The sequence below is a fragment of the Bufo gargarizans genome, chromosome 4 (genome assembly GCF_014858855.1).
Source record: "Bufo gargarizans isolate SCDJY-AF-19 chromosome 4, ASM1485885v1, whole genome shotgun sequence".
Taxonomy (NCBI): domain Eukaryota; kingdom Metazoa; phylum Chordata; class Amphibia; order Anura; family Bufonidae; genus Bufo; species Bufo gargarizans.
Window position 1 is genome coordinate 234740349 of NC_058083.1, and position 21919 is coordinate 234762267.

General features: G+C 40.5%; 1 protein-coding gene across 2 annotated transcripts in view; it reads right to left on the reverse strand.

The window, feature by feature from the left end:
- The window catches only part of HMGCLL1 (3-hydroxymethyl-3-methylglutaryl-CoA lyase like 1), a 229495-nt gene that overhangs the window by 173230 nt on the left and 34346 nt on the right, over window positions 1-21919 (reverse strand). The gene's annotated exons all lie outside the window — the stretch shown is intronic.

A 21919-nucleotide genomic window follows, 5' to 3' on the forward strand; every position in this document is an offset into this window, starting at 1 on the left:
CTAAATTTTTTTGTCCCACTTTGGTACTTGAACTTTTGGGGGTCTAATACTTTACAATGCATTCCAATACTTCTGTATTGGAATGCATTGGCTGAGTGAGTAATACTGTGTCCCGGGACCCCCCGCACATTTAGCCGAGGTGCCTGCTCAATGATTTGAGCAGGCACCTTGTTCTGATCACCGCCCGCCGGGCGGCGGTGATCGTAACAACACATGACGTACTGGTACGTCATGGGTCCTTAAGGACTCGGGAACCATGCTGTACCGATACGTCATGGGTCCCTAAGGGGTTAATAAATAAATATATATATATATATATATATATATACACAGTACAGACGAAAAGTTTGGACACACCTTCTCATTCAAAGAGTTTTCTTTATTTTCATGACTATGAAAATTGTAGATTCACACTGAAGGCATCAAAACTATGAATTAACACATGTGGAATTATATACATAATAAACAAGTGTGAAACAACTGAAAATATGTCATATTATAGGTTCTTCAAAGTAGCCACCTTTTGCTTTGATTACTGCTTTGCACACTCTTGGCATTCTCTTGATGAGCTTCAAGAGGTACCTGAAATGGTTTTCACTTAACAGGTGTGCCCTGTCAGATTTAATAAGTGGGATTTCTTGCCTTATAACTGGGGTTGGGACCATCAGTTGCGTTGTGGAGAAGTCAGGTGGATACACAGCTGATAGTCCTACTGAATAGACTGTTAGAATTTGTATTATGGCAAGAAAAAAGCAGTAAGTAAAGAAAAACGAGTGGTCATCATTACTTTAAGAAATTAAGGTCAGTCAGTCAGCCGAAAAATTGGGAAAACTTTGAAAGTAAGGGCTATTCGACCATGAAGGAGAGTTATGGGGTGCTTTGCCAGATGACCTGGCCTCCACAGTCAACGGACCTGAACCCAATCGAGATGGTTTGGGGTGAGCTGGACCGCAGAGTGAAGGCAAAAGGGCCAACAAGTGCTAAGCATCTCTGGGAACTTCTTCAAGACTGTTGGAAGACCATTTCAGGTGACTACCTCTTGAAGCTCATCAAGAGAATGCCAAGAGTGTGCAAAGCAGTAATCAAAGCAAAAGGTGGCTACTTTGAAGAACCTAGAATATGACATATTTTCAGTTGTTTCACACTTGTATGTTATGTATATAATTCCACATGTGTTAATTCATAGTTCTGATGCCTTCATAGTCATGAAAATAAAGAAGACTCTTTGAATGAGAAGGTGTGTCCAAACTTTTGGTCTGTACTGTATATATATATATATATATATATATATATATTGGAAAACTCCTTTAAAGTGTTATATCTGTGAGTTAGGCAAATAGATAGATAGATAGATAGATACAGTGCTGTCCATAATTATTCATACCCCTGGCAAATTTTGACTTAAAGTTACTTTTATTCAACCAGCAAGTAATTTTTTTATGGGAAATGACATAGGTGTCTCCCAAAAGATAATAAGACGATGTACAAGAGGCATTATTGTGGAAAAAAAAACATTTCTCAGCTTTTATTTACATTTGAGCAAAAAAGTGTCCAGTCCAAAATTATTCATACCCTTCTCAATAATCAATAGAAAAGCCTTTATTGGCTATTACAGCAAACAAACGCTTCCTATAATTGCAGACCAGCTTTTTGCATGACTTCACAGGTATTTTTGCCAATTCATCTTTAGCAATGAGCTCCAAATCTTTCAGGTTGGAGGGTCTTCTTGCCATCACCCTGATCTTTAGCTCCCTCCACAGATTCTCAATTGTATTCAAGTCTGGACTCTGTCTGGACTCTGGGCCACTACATTACGTTAATGTTGTTGTCTGCTGACTATTTCTTCACCACTTTTGCTGTGTGTTTTGGGTCATTGTCATGTTGAAATGTCCACTGGTGCTCAAGGCCAAGTTTCTCTGCAGGCTGCCTGATGTTGTCGTTGATAATCCTCAAGTATTTCTCTTTTTTCATGGTGCTGTTTACTGTGATTAGGTTCTCTGGTCCATTGGCTGAAAAACACCCCCAAAGCATTAGGTTCCCACCACCATGTTTGACAGTGGGAATGGTGTTCTTTGGGTTGAAGGCTTCTCCTTTTTCATGCCAAATGAAGGAAACATCATTGTGACCAAACAATTCCATTTTTGTTTCATCTGACCATAACACAGAAGACCAAAGAAGAAGACTTTGTCCAGATGAGCTTTTGCAAAGGCCAAGTGAGATTTTGTGTGCCTTATCTGGAGAAGTGGCATCCTCCTTGGTCTGCATCCGGTGAACTCAGCAGTGTGCAGTGTCCGTTGTATTGTCTGCCTTGAGACATTGCCACCAACAGAGCCCAAATATACCAGGATAGCCTTGGTGGTGATCCTTGGATTCTTTTTCACCTCTGTAACTATCCTGGCCAGCACAGGTGTCACTTTTGGCTTCTGACCACGTCCTCTGAGATTTTCCACAGTACGGAACATCTCATATTTTTGGCTCAAATGTAAATGAAAGCTGAGAAATGTGTTTTTTCCACAATAATGCCTCGTGTACATCGTCTTATTATCTTTTCGGAGACAACTATGTCATTTCTCGTTAAAAAAAAATACTTACTGTTTGAATAAAAGTAACTTTAAGTTAAAATTTGTCAGGGGTATGAATAATTATGGGCAGCGCTGTAGATAGATAGATAGACTGTAGATGTTTTGCATTAGAGGGTTTTTCCAAAAGTACAGTAATGGTGACCTATCTTCAGGAGAGATCATCAATATCTGATAGGTGGGGGTCCAATGTCCAGCACTCCTACTGATAAGATATTGGAAGAGGCCACAGCGCTCTGGTGAGTGCTGCATCCTTTTCCTAGACCAGTGATATCACGTTCATTGGTCACATAGCCTATGTACAGCTCAGTCCCATTTAAGTAAGAGCCTGGGCTGCAATACTAAGCCCAGCCACTATACAATGTGCTTCGTAGTTTGTGAGAAGGCCACAGCACTCACTGGAGCAACATGGCCTCTTCTAACAGCTAATCAGTAAGGGTGTCAGGATGGATTATAAATATTAAACTCCTGGAAAATCCCTTTAAATATATTCACACTTTGATGCCCTTTTCTTTAATTATAAAAACTCATAAAAGACTGTTCTCCTACTTGTGTCTTGGCTTTCATTTTTATATGAGTTACATATGACATTTCTGTTTGTACAAATTTATAATGGGTCCGTCTCATTTCCTTCAGCTATCCTCTTTTGTTACTGAGATAATAGAGCAAATTTGTATTAACAACTTTCAATAAGGATTGTTTAAAGTACTGTAAATGTCTTATTTGTGATAAGAATGTAAGAACATCTTGTGTATTTTCTGATATTCATTTTGTACATAATGTGAGAGTGTTTTAATAACAGTTTTATAAAGTCACAGAGAATAATGCACTATAATAATAGATGCAACAAAACATATGAACTAAACCCTCACTCTAGTTATAAAATCTGAGACACTTAGCCAATACATTTTGATTAAAATACATATGTGCCCACCTACTTAGCACCAAGGTGGTCTCAGTTCAGGCAGGTCCTACACTAAACCTACATATACCGTTATGCATCTATGTTAAGGAGCACAGACCCTGCACATATAGAGTGTGTTGCTCCTAGTTACCTCTGTGTGCATCAGCAACCGGTGAGAGGAGGAGCACAGACACCTATATGTACCACCCTAATCAAGGTCGCCTATTAGATAGGTGGGGCAAAGTGCACATGAATGCTACTCCCAGAGTAGGTGTGTGTGCTCCTCCACATGTAGCCATGTACATCCTTATATTTAGTATCATATTGTGCAGGATGTTTTGTATCCCCTTTTTTGTCATGATTTGTTTGACTTGTCTTGAAGGAGTGGCACCTTCAGGTGTGAATGCGCTCCTACTCTGGGAGTAGCATTCATGTGCACTTTTGCCCCACCTATCTAATAGGCGACCTTGAGAAGGTGGTACATATAGGTGTGTGCTCCTCCTCTCACCGGTTGCTGATGCAAATATAGGTAACTAGGAGCAACACACTATATGTGCGGGGTCTGCACTCCTTAACATAAATGCATAACGGTATAGGTAGGTTTAGCGTAGGACCCGCCTGAACTGAGACCACATTGGCACTGGGTAAGTGGGCACAGATGAATTTTAATCAAAATGTATTGGCTAAGTGTCTCAGATTTTATTACTAGAGTGAGGGCTTAGTCCATATGTTATGTTGCATCTATTACTATAGTGCATTATTCTCTGTGACTTTATAAATGTAGCCATGCACATCTGCATATTTAGTATCATATTGTGCAGGATGTTTTGTATCCTATTTTTTTCATGATTAATTTCATATTTTATTTTTATTTATTAAAATCGTCAGGTAGGCACGTGTCAGAAAACCATAGTCCATGGTTTATACACCACCCGATCTGCTATGTCCTCAGCTACCTACCATTGGTGGATCCTTCTGTATTTGATATTCTTGTTGGCTCATTTACTGACTAGGTGATTGGTTCATGCAGGATATTTACAATTTCTTTGATCACACAAAATCCTGGTCCCTGCTAAAAATATTAGAACCCTTTACCTATTGTACAACTTCATCTATTCCATTTAGATTATACGGTTTTATGAGCAGGGACCTATCCCCTGCCCATTGTGATGTCTTTCATTCTAGCCCCCCACCCAGTAGTGCCTCTTAAGATACAGTGCCCTAAGTAGTGTCCCTAAACCAAATTAAAAAAAAAAGAACAAAGTACTCATGGCCCGGTACTAGTCTGTAGCCTGGTGGTTGGGGACTGCTGCCGTAGAATATACAGTACAGACCAAAAGTTTGGACACACCTTCTTATTCAAAGAGTTTTCTTTATTTTCATGACTATGAAAATTGTAGATTCACACTGAAGGCATCAAAACTATGAATTAACACATGTGGAATTATATACATAACAAAAAATTGTGAAACAGCTGAAAATATGTCATATTCTAGGTTCTTCAAAGTAGCCACCTTTTGCTTTGATTACTGCTTTGCACACTCTTGGCATTCTCTTGATGAGCTTCAAGAGGTAGTCACCTGAAATGGTCTTCCAACATTCTTGAAGGAGTTCCCAGAGATGCTTAGCACTTGTTGACCCTTTTGCCTCACAGCTCACACCAAACCATCTCGATTCACCCCATCGCTCTCCTTCATGGTCAAATAGCCCTTACACAGCCTGGAGGTGTGTTTGGGGTCATTGTCCTGTTGAAAAATAAATGATGGTCCAACTAAACGCAAACCGGAGGGAATAGCATGCTGCTGCAAGATGCTGTGGTAGCCATGCTGGTTCAGTATGCCCTCAATTTTGAATAAATCCCCAACAGTGTCACCAGCAAAGCACCCCCAGGCATGTAGAGTCCATCTGTTCACCTTTTCTGCATCACACAAAGACACGGTGGTTGGAATCAAAGATCTCAAATTTGGACTCATCAGATCAAAGCACAGATTTCCACTTATACCGCATTAAAACCTCATTGGAGGGATTATATTTAAACAATCCAGAATTTTTGGATTACCAAACGAACTATAAAAGGTAGAGAGGGATGGTTGGCGCTTTACCACTGAGGAAGGGGTGTAGACGCCCCGAAACGCGCCCACCTAATCTACTGGACCTCTATTAAAGTATTGCATGACCATGCGATTAAAATCTCCAGTTACTATCACCGTTCCAGCATACAGCAACAGACTTTATTGATAAGGTACTATTCCTGCCTGTGTAGTCCCGCGATATTGTGACATCATCGGTCTGAGACGTGCGAAGCAGCCGGCACCGCTCGCCTCTCGTGGAAGGACTGTGAGATGCAACAGCGGGATGCGGTACTAGGAACCAGGTAGGAACCTGAATTGCTAATCTGAGCATGGAGCAGCTTAAAATTTACCATCCTGAGCGGTCATACTAATAGCTGGGAGAAGACAACTTTGGAGGTATTTACTGTGGTACAGCACTAGAACTTTTCAATATCTGTATGCACTAGAAGATAAACCAATATTTGGAGTGACTTGTTACAGGCACTTTTGGGACACTTCCATTTGACTTGCGGTTTGCGGCACCACAAGCTCTTATAACGATTTTCACTGCAAGTGATTTTTATTGCCAGAAATTAGGTATTTCAAAGAGACATTTTGGAACACCAATTGTCTAAGGGTTGTGGCAAAAGGGTTCCCACCCGAAATCAGTATACCTTTATGTATTGGTACCAATTATTTTTTATTGTATTTTAGTGTATGAATTTTGTGTGATTGCAATTGTTTTATTTATTGGTTGTCGCACGTCCTACTATAATAAATATATTAATATATCCCCATATCCTATGGTCCAAGTGTTGTGAGTGCTCACTCCTCTTCTTTTTTCCATTGTTTATCTTACTTTGGTGTCGGGCACCCGATTTGTGAGTTAGCAGCACCCGGCATAGCCACCAGATGAGAGCCAACCACCCATTTATCTTTACAGATTTTCACTGGTCTAATGTCCATTCCTTGTGTTCTTTAGCCCAAACAAGTCTCTTCTGCTTGTTGCCTGTCCTTAGCAGTGGTTTCCTAGCAGATATTCTACCATGAAGGCCTGATTCACACAGTCTCCTCTTAACAGTTGTTCTAGAGATGTGTCTGCTGCTAGAACTCTGTGTGGCATTGACCTGGTCTCTAATCTGAGCTGCTGTTAACCTGCGATTTTCGAGGCTGGTGACTTGGATGAACTTATCCTCCGCAGCAGAGGTGACTCTTGGTCTTCCTTTCCTGGGGCGGTCCGCATGTGACCCAGTTTCTTTGTAGCGCTTGATGGTTTTTGTGACTGCACATGGGGAGACTTTCAAAGTTTTCCCAATTTTTCGGACTGACTGACCTTCATTTCTTAAAGTAATGATGGCCACTCGTTTTTCTTTACTTAGCTGCTTTTTTCTTGCCATAATACAAATTCTAACAGTCTATTCAGTAGGACTATCAGCTGTGTATCCACCTGACTTCTCCACAATGCAACTGATGGTCCCAACCCCATTTATAAGGCAAGAAATCCCACTTATTAAACCTGACAGGGCACACCTGTGAAGTGAAAACCATTTCAGGTGACTACCTCTTGAAGCTCATCAAGAGAATGCCAAGAGTGTGCAAAGCAGTAATCAAAGCAAAAGTTGGCTACTTTGAAGAACCTAGAATATGACATATTTTCAGTTGTTTCACACTTTTTTGTCATGTATATAATTCCACATGTGTTAATTCATAGTTTTGATGCCTTCAGTGTGAATCTACAATTTTCTTAGTCCTGAACATAAAGAAAAACTCTTTGAATGAGAAGGTGTGTCCAAACTTTTGGTCTGTACTGTATAAGTAAGGGTACTTTCACACTTGCGTTGTTGGATTCCAGCAGGCAGTTCCGTTGCCTGAACTGCCTGCCTGATCAGGAAAACTGTATGCAAACACATGTTATTTGCAGACTGATCAGGATCCTGATCAGTTTGACAAGTGCATTGACAGATTAAGGTATTTTTTTCAGGTGTCATCCGGAAAAACGGATCATATATAAAAAAAATAAATTTTTAAAGGTTTGCGCATGTGCAGACTGGAAAATCCGGATCCATTTTACAGGAACACTTGATACCGGATCCGGCAGTAATACATTTCAATGGAAATTTATGCCGGATCTGGCATTCCGGAAAGTATTTCAGAATTTTGGACGAAGAAAATACTGCAGCATGCTGCAGTTTTTTCTCCGGCGAAAATATGTAAGAGGTACTTTCTCTATTCAGAATGCATTAGGATAAAACGAATCAGTTTTTTTTCCAGTATTGAGCACCTAGGATGGAACTCAATACAGGAAAAGAATAACGCTAGTCTGAAAGTACCCTAAAGGTCATTAGCTTTATTAACAGACCTTAAAATAGGCCATACATATTCGGTAAATGTCGTCTAAACCTGTCAATTTTGCTGGGATTTGCCGAACATCTAATGTATAATCAGGGTCTCTTGACTCACCCTCTCCAGCAGAAGTCAGTGGTGATAAGAATAGGATAATCAGGCTTGCGTAAGCGGCTACCAGATGTCTCCCATTCAGGAGGCATACATGCTTGGCAAAGTTCATAATGCAAGTGTAGGGGTAGGTTGGGAGACTTAGCTGTCCAGCGGACAGGTGTTCAACTGACAGGTATCTCATTTGTATAGCCAGAATTTAACATTACAGGTACATCATCTTAATTCATACTATGACAGCACCATTAACCTAAAGAGTGGGTAAAGAGATAGAAATGAATTAATGAAGTCAACCCACAAGGGAGTAATTTTTAGAATTTGGAAACTGAATGCCAATAGTTGAAGTGAATTATTTTCAGTAATTAACTCAAACCACTGTGAAGGGCTGTGCTTGGAGGGTTATGTTGTCTACCAGCCAAACCCCTGCTGCTGGACCTGCCAGTGTTTCTGGAAATTGAGTCAATCAGGTTTCTGACTCTGTGTCCAATCCCAAAGCGAGGCATAGAATTTAAGACTACATATTGCTATAAACATTGCCTATGGTTGTGCTTTGTATAAGGGCTATTGTGCAACTTCCTACTGATCTTTCAGTGGACTGACTACTGGCTTGTTTGTGAATTACGCTGTGTCTGCTGTTCCTGCTTATGTGGACACTCCTGGTATTGACCTTAGCTTGTCCAGGATTAACCCCTCATGGATTACATTTATTATGTCTGTCTGCTTGATTACTCCCCTTTGTACCTCCTTGGTCATTCTGGAAGGTCTGCCACTAGTATGTAAGCACCAGCTTTCTTTTATCAGCTCTGAAAGTATAATCTGGGTCCCTAGCAACACTGTCCATCCAGCCTTGTGGTGTTCTCTGTTGTACCCTGAGTGGTATTTGAAGGGTGGTATCAGTTTGGGGGTTCACTGGCTGTGCTTCGGACAGTGTCCTTAGTACCCCCTAACAGTTATATTTTAATAGCCATATTGTAATATATTTATATCTTAACCACTCCATCATCTCCGATACTAGTTGGCAGTGAATGATTGATGCACCTCAAAAGACTATAGAGGCATTTATCCAGACTGCCCTTTCATGCTCCAATCTGAATTGTGCTGGTGTGAGATGTTCCCAATTTATTAATAGGAGCATGTATCTTAATAATTTTGAGGTCCGTGCACCAGAAACTGAAATATATGCCAGCTAGGAGCCTATATAGATTTTAGGTGTAACTTATGCCAAGTTTATGGTATAAATAATTTGGATCTGTCAGGCCACATAGATGCCACAACACCCCACTCACACCCTACCCACGTCTTAGAAAGATCTCCCGAGCACAGCCTGTATGGGCAAAAAGTCATACATGTTCTGGCCAGATATAGGCAGTGAGCAAAACTTGGTTACTTTTTTATGCTATTTTTGTGGTGCAGGAGGCTTGATGAAATCATTCCTATATTGTTGATTTAGTTTAATGAATTTAAAGTTGACCTAGTGATTTTAATGATGTGGACTTTAGATATATTTATACTTTGGGGAATAAAAATATTAATGATCTCCTCTATCCAAAACCATTTTTCCATATAAATCTTAAGTACAAGTAACAATCTCTTTTTAGTGCTATAAACAATGGGAAATTATGAAGCCACTATACCGAGAAACAAATTAATGCTAAATTACCCATTAAAACCCCAAGAAGATCCATTAATGGGATATTCCAGCACTATACAAAGCTCTCTCATGATCTGCAAATGGTTAAAAAAGGAGGTTATACTCACCTCGCTGATCCCCATCTCTGCTGTTTCAATGGTACCAGGGTCTCACTGCACTTGACTTCCTGTCTTTACAGGACAGAAAATGGTCATTGTGTAGATTGGCATGGTCAGTATCAGATTCTTTATTTGTTTAACCATTTGCAGGCCATGGAAGAGCTTTAGTAATGTGCTAGAAAACCCTTTAATGGGTAAACAATTGCTGGGCAGCTCTTATTTTTCAAGAACAATTTAAGAAATGAAGGCTACGCTCTAATTGGCTGCTTTGGTGAACATGGCATTTTCTCCATTAGTTTTGATAAATAAGGGCAATGCTTCTGCTTTCGAGAGAAATTTCTCTTTAAGCACTAAAGTTGCTTATTCAATAACAGGAGCAAAATAGTCTGTATGAAAAGTAAAGTCTTATGTGTTATATATCATACATGTGCTTTATTCTACAAGGAGGAATACACGCTTTTTATCTAGAAGGAATTATAGGCCCACCTTTTTTGTTTTTAATATTCTGCATCACTGTTTAATTTTCCAGTGGCTTGGAAATCCTTTCATCCCCAGGAAATCATTCTTTCTGGCTGTTTTCCCAGAAGTATAACTATTTCCCAGTTACATTTATGATTTGTTCATGGTGGTTAGCATATATAGATTTCCTATTCACAAAGTACTTATTGTCACATCTATTATATTTCCATATTCTCTAGCCAAAATAATCTTTATATTATATAACATTTATTAATATATTTTATATTAATTTACTAAAGAACGTCCAATCTTGACACTAAAGACCAACCAACCATTACAAGCGAAATGCCTTTGCTTTTATGTACTGTAAATACTAATATATATATATATATATATACACACACACACAGGTGAAACTAAAAAAATTAGAATATCATGCAAAGTTCATTTATTTCATATACCCTTTTCTCAGGGGGTATGGATTAATTAGCTGACTATAGTGTGATAATTTGAGCCTAGAATATTCAACCTTTTCACAATATTCTAATTTTAAGCTGCATTAATGCAATTCCTTTTAAGTTGCATTACCGAAATAAATTAACTTTTGCACGATATTCAAATTTTTCAAGTTTCACCTGTATGTATATATATATATATATATATATATATATATATTCAAAAAAATTCCACGACACTCCCCAAAAAGTAAATTAAAAGTGGTGTTCTTTAAACACCAGAAGTGACGTTACAGTCTTCTTACTGGGAATTTTCTCAAGCAGTTACAAAGTACAAATGGTGCTCAGTGCATATAAATAGGCCCCATAGGGTAATTGATCTTAATTCTGGGTTGAGCGAACCCAAACTGTAAAGTTCGGATTAGTACTGAACTTTAGGAGTTTTGGACCCCGGACCTGAACCCAAACTTTTCAGTAAAAGTTTGGGTTCGGTGTTCAGTGATTTTTTGGCGCTTTTTAAAAGGCTGCAGAGCAGCCAATCAACAAGCGTTTAACTCTGTGCCCTTAGAAGCCAAATGCCATGGCTGTGATTGGCCAGTGTAGCATGTGACCCAGCCTCTATATAAGCTGGAGTCACGTAGCGGTGCATGTCACTCTGCTGTTACTAGTGTAGGGAGAGGATGCTGCTGCTGTGGGGGAGAGACTAGGAAAGAAACTTTAATCAGAACTACAATTGAACTCAGCGATCTACATAGATTTAGTTGTGTGGATGCAGTGCACAATCTTTTTACCCTGCCCTGAGCCCAGTGACAGAGAAAAATAACTTTTATCCGTCTGTTAGTTAGGTGGGTGGCAGTGGCCAATTTATGCAATCTTAGTGCACCAGAACAGCATATGTGCTTTTGTGACATTGAAATCCAAGCTTGAAATACTGCAATAATAATCTGGGTTTAAAAAAACACCCATTTTTGGCAATATCCTACATCTGGTGCCTTTGCAGCATTAGTCAGTGTGCAGTTTAAGCTAGAAATACAGCTAGAATTTTCTTTGTTTTAAAAAACACCCTTTTTGGGCAAAATACTACATTTTTCAGCCCTTGCTGCATCTGTACGTGTGAAATTCAAGCGTTATATACTGCTGTCATATCCTGTTATTCAAAAAAAAAAACAAATTTTGGGCAAAATACTTAATTTGCGGCCTTGTCTGCATCTGTCAGTGTGAAATTCAAGCATTATATACTGCTGTCATATACTGCTGTTATAAAAAAAAAACATTTTGGGCAAAATACTTAATATTGCAGCCTTAGCTGCATCTGTGATTGTTAAAACAAGCTTGAAACACTTCAATAATTTCCTGGCTTTGAAAAAACAAAAATTTTTGGCAATACCCTCCATCTGGGGCCTCTGCCGCATTAGTCAGTGTGCAATTTAAGGTAGAAATACAGCTACAATTTTCTGGGTTTAAAAAAACACCCATTTAGGGCAAAATACTTAATTTCTGGCCTTGTCTGCATCTGTCATTGTGAGATACACCTTTTAGATACTGTTGTTCTATTCTGCTATTAAAAAAACACCCATTTAGGGCAAAAATCTTAATTTTGCAGCCTTCGCTGCATCTGTCATTGTGAGATACACCCTTTAGATAGTGTTATTCTATTCTGCTATTAAAAAAACACCCATTTAGGGCAAGAATCTTAATTTGTGGCCTTGTTTGCATTTCTACGTGTGAGATACACCCTTTAGATACTGTTGTTGTATTCTGCTACTAAAAAAAAACCACCCATTTAGGGCAAAAAACTAAATTTTTCAGCCTTTGTAGCATCTGTCATTGTGAGATATAACCTTTTGTCATGCCCTGCTCAGATTATGTGCAGAGGTCTGCCAGGTTAGCAGCACGTGTGTAGTTTTTTGCTTGGAGTTGAGCTGTATCCGCCTCCCTTCAGGTGCACTGGGTGGGGTCGTTTGTGTGAGTTTAAATTACACCCCTTCCCAGTGTCCGGTGCAGTTAATAGCTTCTATCTTGCTCAGCGGAAAGGTGGATCTGCTGTTTCTGCTCAGATACAAGATGAGTTGTTTTTTGTTTTCCTTTTTGTCTGTCTAGGCCGTTAGAGAGACACCTGCCTGCTCCAGGTCCTGAGGAAGCAGGCTGCCTCTTTCCCCCTTTCCACCATTTCAGGGACTTTAGGGAATCTTCAGCCTTAGGCACGGGGGCACGTTTATTCCCATCTTTAGAGTCTGAACGTGGGCACAGATGTCCAGGGAGAGCTGGTATGGAATTGGCAGGAGGTGACCTTTATTCCCAGCTTCTGGCCTAGACGCTTGTTTGGTGGCTTTCTGTGTGTTTTTGTATTTTCTATCCTACCCAGCGTGACACCTTTACATACTGCTGTGCTATTCTGGTATTAAATAAACACCCATTTTGGGCAAAAATCTTAGTTTGTGGCCTTGTCTGCATCTGTACATGTGCAGTACACCCTTTAGATACTGTTGTTCTATTCTGCTATTAAAAAAAACACCCATTTAGGGCAAAAAATTTAATTTGTGGCCTTGTTTGCATTTGTACGTGTGAGATACACCCTTTAGATACTGTTGTTCTATTCTGCTATTAAAAAAAACACCCATTTAGGGCAAAAAAATTAATTTTGCAGCCTTCTCTGCATCTGTCATTGTGAGATACAATCTTTAGATACGGCTGTGCTATTCTGGTATTAAATAAACACCAATTTTGGGCAAAAATCTTAATTTGTGGCCTTGTCTGCATCTGTACATGTGAGATACACCCTTTAGATACTGTTGTTATATTTTGCTATTAAAAAAACACACATTTTGGGCAAGATACTAAATTTGAGAAATATGAGGAGGGTGTCATATAAGGGACATGGCCCCTGTCATGGTGCTGCTAGTGGAGCTCCTGTTGCAGGGAGAGGATGTGCTCGATCTGTGCCAGTTACACGCACAAGTGAAACACCTTCCTCAGGTGCGAGTAGGCGACAGAACCTGCAGCGGTATTTGGTCGGGCCTAATGCGGCTCTACGTATGGTAAGGCCGGAACAAGAACAGGCGATAGTAGATTGGGTTGCTGAAAGCGCCAGTTCCTTTACATTGTCTCCTACCCAGTTTCCTGCTGAATGATCAGAGTTGGCACCTGCAGCCGATGTCCATCAGTCTGTCACCTCACCCCTTGCAAATCAGCCAAGCAGTCTGAGCCCCAAGTCATGCAGCAGTCTCTTCTGCTTTTTGATGACTCTGTTAACAGGGTTTCCCAGGGCCATCTACTAGCCCTGCCCCAGAAGTGGAAGAGATTGAGTGCACCGATACTCAACCACTTGTGTTTCAAGATGAGTACATGGGAGGACCATCGCAGCACGCGTTTGGTCTGACCATTCGACTGCGGGTGAAAAGCAGAAGAGAATGACAACCGAACCCCCAAGCGAGAACAGAAGGCCTTCCAGAATCTGGAAACAAATTGCGTGCCCCTATCAGAAATGATGTCTGAAGGAATGCCATGCAATTTAACAATGTGATCAACAAACGCTTGCGCCAGCGTCTTAGCATTGGGTAACCCAGGAAGGAATGAAATGCGGAATTTTGCTAAAACAGTCCACTACTACCAGAAACACAGTCTTCCCCGAGGAACAAGGCAAGTCCGTAATGAAGTCCATGGACAGATGCGTCGAAGGACGCAAAGGAATGGGTAACGGGAGGAGAGAACCCAATGGCCGTGAATGAGGGACCTTGGCACGAGCGCAGGTCTCGCAGGCTGCCACAAAACCCTCAACCGTCTTACAAAGAGCCGGACACCAGAATCTCCGAACAATAAGATCCACTGTGGCTCTACTCCTCGGGTGCCCAGCAAGAACAGTATCGTGGTGCTCCTTAAAATCCTTGTATCGTAAAGCGAGAGGCACAAACAACCTCCCAGGGGGACATAGATCAGGAGCCTCTGCCTGGGTTGCCTGAACCTCTGCCTCCAAATCAGGATAAAGAGCACCCCTTCAGCCAAAATAGGACCCGGGTCTTCAAAGTTCCCCCCTCCCGGAAAACAATGTGACAGGGCATCCGCCTTCACATTTTTAACACCAGGGCGGAACGTAACAACAAAATTAAACCTAGAAAAGAACAAAGACCTTCTGGTCTGACTCGGGTTCAGACGCTTGGCCGATTCCAAGTAGGCCAGATTCTTATGGTCTGTAAACACAGTAATAGGGTGTCTGGCTCCCTCTAACCAATGGCGCCTTTCCCCAAAAGCTAATTTGATGGCCAACAACTCCCTATCTCCCACATCGTAATTTCTCTCTGCAGAGGAGAGTTTCCTTGAGAAAAAGGGCACACGGTCGCCATTTGGCAGGAGATGGACCCTGAGATAAGACCGCACCCACACCCACCTCAGAAGCGTCCACCTCAACAATAAAAGGTAGAGAGACATCAGGTTGTACCAAAATGGGAGCGGAAGCAAAACTCTCTTTGATACTAGAAAAGGCTTTAAGCGCATCTACCGACCACAAACAAAAATCTACCCCCTTTTTAGTGATATCAGTGAGTGGCTTAACAACAGAGGAATAATTCAAAATTAACTTTCTGTAATAATTGGCAAAACCCAAAAACCACATCAGCACCTTCTGATTCTCAGGAAGCTCCCAATCAAGCACAGCGCTGACCTTCTCAGGGTCCATGCTAAAACCAGAAGCGGAGAGAAGAAAACCAAGAAATTGAATCTCCGGAACCGCAAACATTTATTCTCCCGCAGAAGCAGCAAGACCTGACGTAGGTGGTCCCGATGAGTCTTAAAATCAGGAGAAAATATCAAAATGTCATCTAGATACACCAGTACAAATTTCCCCATTAAATGATAAAAAATGCTGTTCACAAAATGTTGGAAGACGGCCAGAGCATTCATCAAACCAAAGAGCAAAACCAAATTCTCGAAATGACCCTCAGGGGTATTTAATACCGTCTTCCATTCGTCTCCTTCCCTGACCCTGACTAGGTTGTATGCCCCTCTTAAATCCAACTTAGAAAAAACCTTAGCCCCAAAAATCTGGTTAAACATGTCCGGGATCAGAGGAAGCGGATATGGGTCACGAATCGTAATACGGTTCAGCTCCCTGAAATCCAGACAAAGTCTTAAAGAACTATCTTTTTTCTTAACAAAAAAAAAACCCAGCTCAACAGGTGACTTTGAGGGTCGGATGTGTCCCTTTCTCAGGCTCTCAGAGATATAAGTACGCATAGTGACTCTTTCAGGTTGGGAGAGATTGTATAAACGCGATTTTGGCAGTTTGGCGCCTGGGATGAGATTAATAGGGCAGTCGTACTCCCGGTGAGGGGGCAACTCCTGGACACCACTCTTGGAAAACACATCCTAAAATTCAGAGAGAAAAGATGGCACAGTCTTGTTAGAAACCTCTGAAAGAGACGCCGTGAAGCAATTCTCTCTGCAAAACTCACTCCAACCATTTATTTGCCTTGCTTGCCAATCAATGGTGGGGTTATGTTTAGTGAGCCAGGGTAGCCCCAACACTAGATGAGTAGGTAATCCGCTTAAGACGAAACATGACATATCCTCAACATGAGCGTCACCCACAATCAAAAAGATATTGTGAACTATGCCCTTTAACGATCTTTGAGAAAGTGGAGCGGAATCGATAGCAAAAACCGGTATTTCCTTTTCCAAAGTGCATACCTGGAAACCATGAGTTATTGCAAATTGATTATCAATGAGATTGACAGCTGCTCCACTATCTACAAAAATCTCACAAACAATGTTATTGCTGTCTAGCGCCACCCTGGCAGGTAGGAGAAAACGGGAACTACAAGTAAATGGCAAACCTTCAATCTTCGCATCAACCTTGCCAATAGTAGAAAATGGAAAGTTTTTAGAGTTTTTTTTTCTTTTTGTCATTTTTTTCTTACCCTCAGAAAACTCCATGAATCTCCTAGAGGGGCAAACATTAGCCAAATGATTTATACCCCCACAACAGAAACAAACCCTCCTCTGAGAGCTGAATCCTCTAATATCAGAGGCAAGCAAACCCAGCTGCATGGCCTCCTCCTCAGAGAGGATTGAGACCGACTGAGACCCCTGCGCACTGAATGAAACAGCCCCACTGTCCTTGGACTGAATATGACAGGAAGGAGTAGTCTCCTCTCTCTATCTAAGACGCCTGTCAATACGAACAGCTAGAGACATGGCAGATTCTAACGAGGCTGGTCTCTCGTGAAAAGCAAATGCATCTTTCAATCTTTCCGAAAGACCATGGCAAAATTGACTTGGGACTGCAGCATCATTCCAACCAGTATCAGCTGCCTATCTCTGAAATTCAGAACAATATATCTATAGCATACTGTTTACCCTGGCATAAAAGACGCAGTTTAGATTCAGCCAGAGCAATACGATCTGGGTCATCATATATCTGCTGCAGGGCTACAAAAAATTCATCCACCGATCGGAGGGGCCGTGCCCCCACCAGCAGCGAAAAAGGCCCAGGACTGAGCGTTATCCCTGAGCAGCGAGATGATGATCCCCACCCTCTGCTCTTCATCACCAGAGGAATGGGGAAGTAGGCAAAAATGGAGTTTGCAAGCCTCTCTAAAGCAAACAAAATTCTCACTACCCCCAGAGAACGTATCCAGAAGCGAGATCTTAGGCTTGGAGCAAACTCCATGAATGCCAGCAGAACCGATCACCTGAAACTGAGACACAGTTTTACCGAGATCTGCTACCTCCAGAGAAAGACCTTGCATGCGGTCAATCAAGGCTGAAACCAGATCCATGCTTAATACGGTTACGGCAGTTTATAATGTCATGGATGGTGTTGCAGAAAGCTGGAACTTATAAATAAACATCCGACTGGCTTGATCCCAAACTAAGAAGCATATGGGTGAGCCCTATAAAACCCCTAGAGCTCTCCCTGACTGCTATGCCCATGCAAAGATCTTTATGTTAGACAATTGCATGCCCACGTACCTAATACTGTGTGACACCTGAAAACCCTGTCATAGTGAAGGGACATGACCACTGGCTCCCTGCACTTAATACGGATGGAGTCAGGGTCACCTAGAATCAAGCCAGCAAGGAAACACAAATAAAGGAAAACGACTTATCTGAGGAATCAGCAGTAGCAGCCTCCAGCAGTGAACAACTCATCCAGGAAGAAGTATAAACCGCAAAGTGAGGCCGTATGGGAGGTAATATAAAGGGAGACACTTAGTGTAAATAGGTGACAGCTGGGAGAAGGAAAGGAGATGACAAAGTGAAATCAAAACAAAGAACGTTATGCAAGAGGTAGAGAAGAACGTCTAATAGACCTTCTCACAGAACTATCAGTGACACCTACTGTACATGTTGTCTTATTTTTTTGCCCAAACGTATGAGAGGGTCCAGGAGAATAAGAACACCGGGGCACATTTAATAAGACATTTTAGACGCTGGTCTTAATAAGGCCCTGCAGTGGTGGTGGATCTGCCAAAGTTATGTAAAGGCCATTGCTTCCACATGTAATACATCTTCTAAGCTGTCTTACATTTAGACAATTTTCTACACCTAAAACAGGTGTATAAAATGGTAAATGAGATGGGCCTGCCAGCCTGTCCCCTTTCCGCCCACATTATGCTCACTTTTTCAGACCTGGCGTCATCGGTAAAGTCAGAGATTCCGGCGCGAAGGACCTTTGCATCGCAATCTGCGCCAGAAATATGCCTAATATAGGCATATTTCTGTCTAATAAATGACCCCCACCATGCACATTTTGAGATCCAATGGGATGATTTACAACACTTGTGCTGAAAACTATAGGATCTGGATTAGGATTAAAATAATAAATTAAACAACTGAGAAGTGACCTCATTTTGGAAACTCCTCCCCTCAAGGTATTAAGGGGTGGAGTGATAATTTTGACGCTACAGGTATTTTTGAGATATGAATTCACAGCAGAACGTGCAAAATAAAAATTGAAAATTTTTCATCAAATATGGCATTTCAATGCCCAATACCCAGTGCCCAGTGTGTGCCACCTGAGACTCACACCACACTTCTTGAAGTCATAGGTGAGTTCTGCTGAGTATAGAAATGCCATAAACCGTAAGCTGCTGTATGGGTGCATGGTAAGGCTCAGAAAGAATGGAGTGCCATTTGGCTTTTGGATTCTGCTGAAATGGTTTTTGGATGCTACATCATGTTTGCAGAGACCCTGAGGTACCCATACAGTGAAAACTCCCAATAAATGACCCCATTTTGAAAAGTACACCCCTCAAGTTACTTGTGAATGGGTAGAGTCAACATTTTGACATGGCAGGTATTTTGCACAAAATAATGAGAAGGTGACTTTACAATATGAAGATTGCAAAATTTCTACAAATAGGACATTACTGCCCAAATATGCTGTGCCCAGCTTGTGCCATCTAAGACATCCTGTCTGATCAGCGCACTGTGCATGTACAGCAGAATGTGGGAACTAACTTTACACTGTTCTGTGCATGCATGTCTGGAAGAAGTTAAGTTACAACAGTGTTCAACTAGTTTCCTCTACCATCCTATACTGGGGAAAATGCCTACCACTAAGTGCAAAAAAATGATTTTCCCTAAAAGATGTGACCATACCACCCTACAGAATTGTTGCAAGCATAAAAAAGGATCCTATCTTACTAAGGAGTTGAAGATCGCTATCTATACATCCATCTATACTCTTTCTGGCAACAGCTGCTACAGGGGGAAATTAGTTTTATATGATGTGAAATCAACCCAGTGGCCTGACTGTAAAATATGCATAAACTAGATCCACTAGAAAAATTGTTCTTTGTAAAAGGAGTGGGTCCCAAGCATGGTATCTCTGCTCTGTAACACCTATATGTCCTAATAGAGCATATGTACAGGACTTATCTTTTTGTCTTCTTTAAATCATTTAATAAACAATTAAAAAACTGTATAGTGGATATTTATTCATATCTAAAATTATATTAACATTTATTATGAAAGCCTAAATAAAGTGATCTTTGACCAGATATCATGGAATCATTTTAAAAATCTTCTAAGGAGCTAGAAGTTATAATGTTGGCATGGCACAGTGTATATTTGTGTCTGATTTATAAGGTGATTTGATTTTTGCTTCCTACATTGTATTTGACCAGATATTGAACAAAAGTCAAAGCCGCTAGATAAATAAAAAACAAGTACTGTATGTTCATAGTCTTAAGTCGGTCAAGTCAATGCTACTCTATTCCCATACCTGAAGGCATGTTTGTTTTTGAAAATGTAATCTGTTATCTGAGTTAGATGATATCTCTTCCCTGACCTCAAGGTTAACTTCTCAGTCCCCTTCTAGCTAGGTATTCAGTAAGGCAAGAACTCTAATTTAAAATCAATTGAAAAGCTTATTGTCTGTGCCACTAAACCTTTTGCCCTGCCTGCTTCAGGTTTCCATGTCAAAGGTTTTTCCCTTTGTAGATATGTACTATACAATATTGCCTCATTTGCAGGTAGATTTATTTTTAGCACCTAATATCTATAAAAATAGATTTTGAAGACATATAACAGACAGTCAAAGAAATTAAAGTTTGAAGTCGATGATTCAGCAAATGTAAAATGTAGTAAATATCTCAAAGACATTTTTTTTGAGACTACATTACTAGAGCTTTATTGTTAACATTTTAAAAAGTAGATATTGAGTTGATTTAATTTATACCACAATTTTCAGGTTAAAAATAATATCTTTTAACCTTATTAATCTCATGATTTGTCTTTGTAACTGCATTCTTTTTATACAGAACCCCATATAGGAAATGTATCATTTCTCCACACTAGTTTTCTGTCGTGAATAGTTGCAAACCTTATGTTAGCAACTTTTTAAATGCCATTGCATCTAAATTTAGGTGCAAGTGGTGATGTTACATTGCCCTTGCTACTTTCCTAAAAAGGGCTGTGGTGAGAGAAGACAGCCCAGCACATTTATATTCTTTACATCAGTTTTCTGGTGCAAAAGAAGACTGAAATCTGCACCAGCTCCTTGCAAGCGTACATTTCAGTTTAGGAAAAAGAACAGTCACAGGATGTGCCGGATTTATAATAAGGCATGTACCTCATTATAAATTAGGTTCATCCTCCAGGCAATATAGGGGATAGCATAGGCTATGATAAAACTCTAGTCTATGATAAAGCCATAATTAAAGGAACATTAAACACAAAATTCTAACAATAAACAAATCGACAAAACCTATTTAATCCTCAGGTGTTTTTTTTCTTGCTCTGATTTTGTCCTAGACCATAATTGTAGACCATGAATAATAAAATAGAAAAGCAGTGCATTGTTCTCTCAGGCTGCAGTCATGTCATCTCCCTCCTCACTTTGCCCCTACCAGTGCTAGTGCATGTGAATCAAGAAGAGGGGCTGGATTTAGTCTACATACTTTTTGTCTACACAGTGTGTAGTCATTATGTTGAAGGGAATCTTCTAGTTGGCAATAGTAAGAAACTGATTTGGAAACAATGCCAGCCATAGTACCATCTGTAGTATGCATATAGTTTCAGCCATAGTACCAAGTAGTGTCCGCATGGCAAAATGAGGCTTCCATCAGAGCTCTAAAGGGAAACTCACCTAAGTTTTCTACACAGCCGAATAGCACATCTGACTGTTTATATGTTTATAATTCCATCTTTCATGGCATAATTGGGCAGATTTGCCTTTTAGTAGCTTTGAAATACTGGGAAGTATGTGAAAGTATACCCACACTGTTAAATTACAAATCTTTCAGGGTCTTGGACAAGCTGAATGATAACACTATTTAGCTGCATTGGTGATAACTAGAGATGAGAGAAGTTTTCAAAAATTCCATTCGGTCACTTTGCCGAATTTCTCCCAAAAATGTGCTTTGTTACGAATTAAATAATCACAAAGCATGCTAAATAAGGTCTATCCCGTGCTGCAGGTGAAACTTTGAGAGAATGTATGTTGATATACACTACTGTGCAGCGCAGTTATATGCATAGCTAGTCCTATCTGGCAGCGAAACAGTTATTGCGTGTCAGAATGACAGGCAGATCACATATATACACTCACCTAAAGAATTATTAGGAACACCTGTTCTATTTCGCATTAATGCGATTATCTAGTCAACCAATCACATGGCAGTTGCTTCAATGCATGTAAGGTTGTGGTCCTGGTCAAGACAATCTCCTGAACTCTAAACTGAATGTCAGAATGGGAAAGAAAGGTGGGCTACAACAGCAAAAGACCCCACCGGGTACCACTCATCTCCACTACAAATAGGAAAAAGA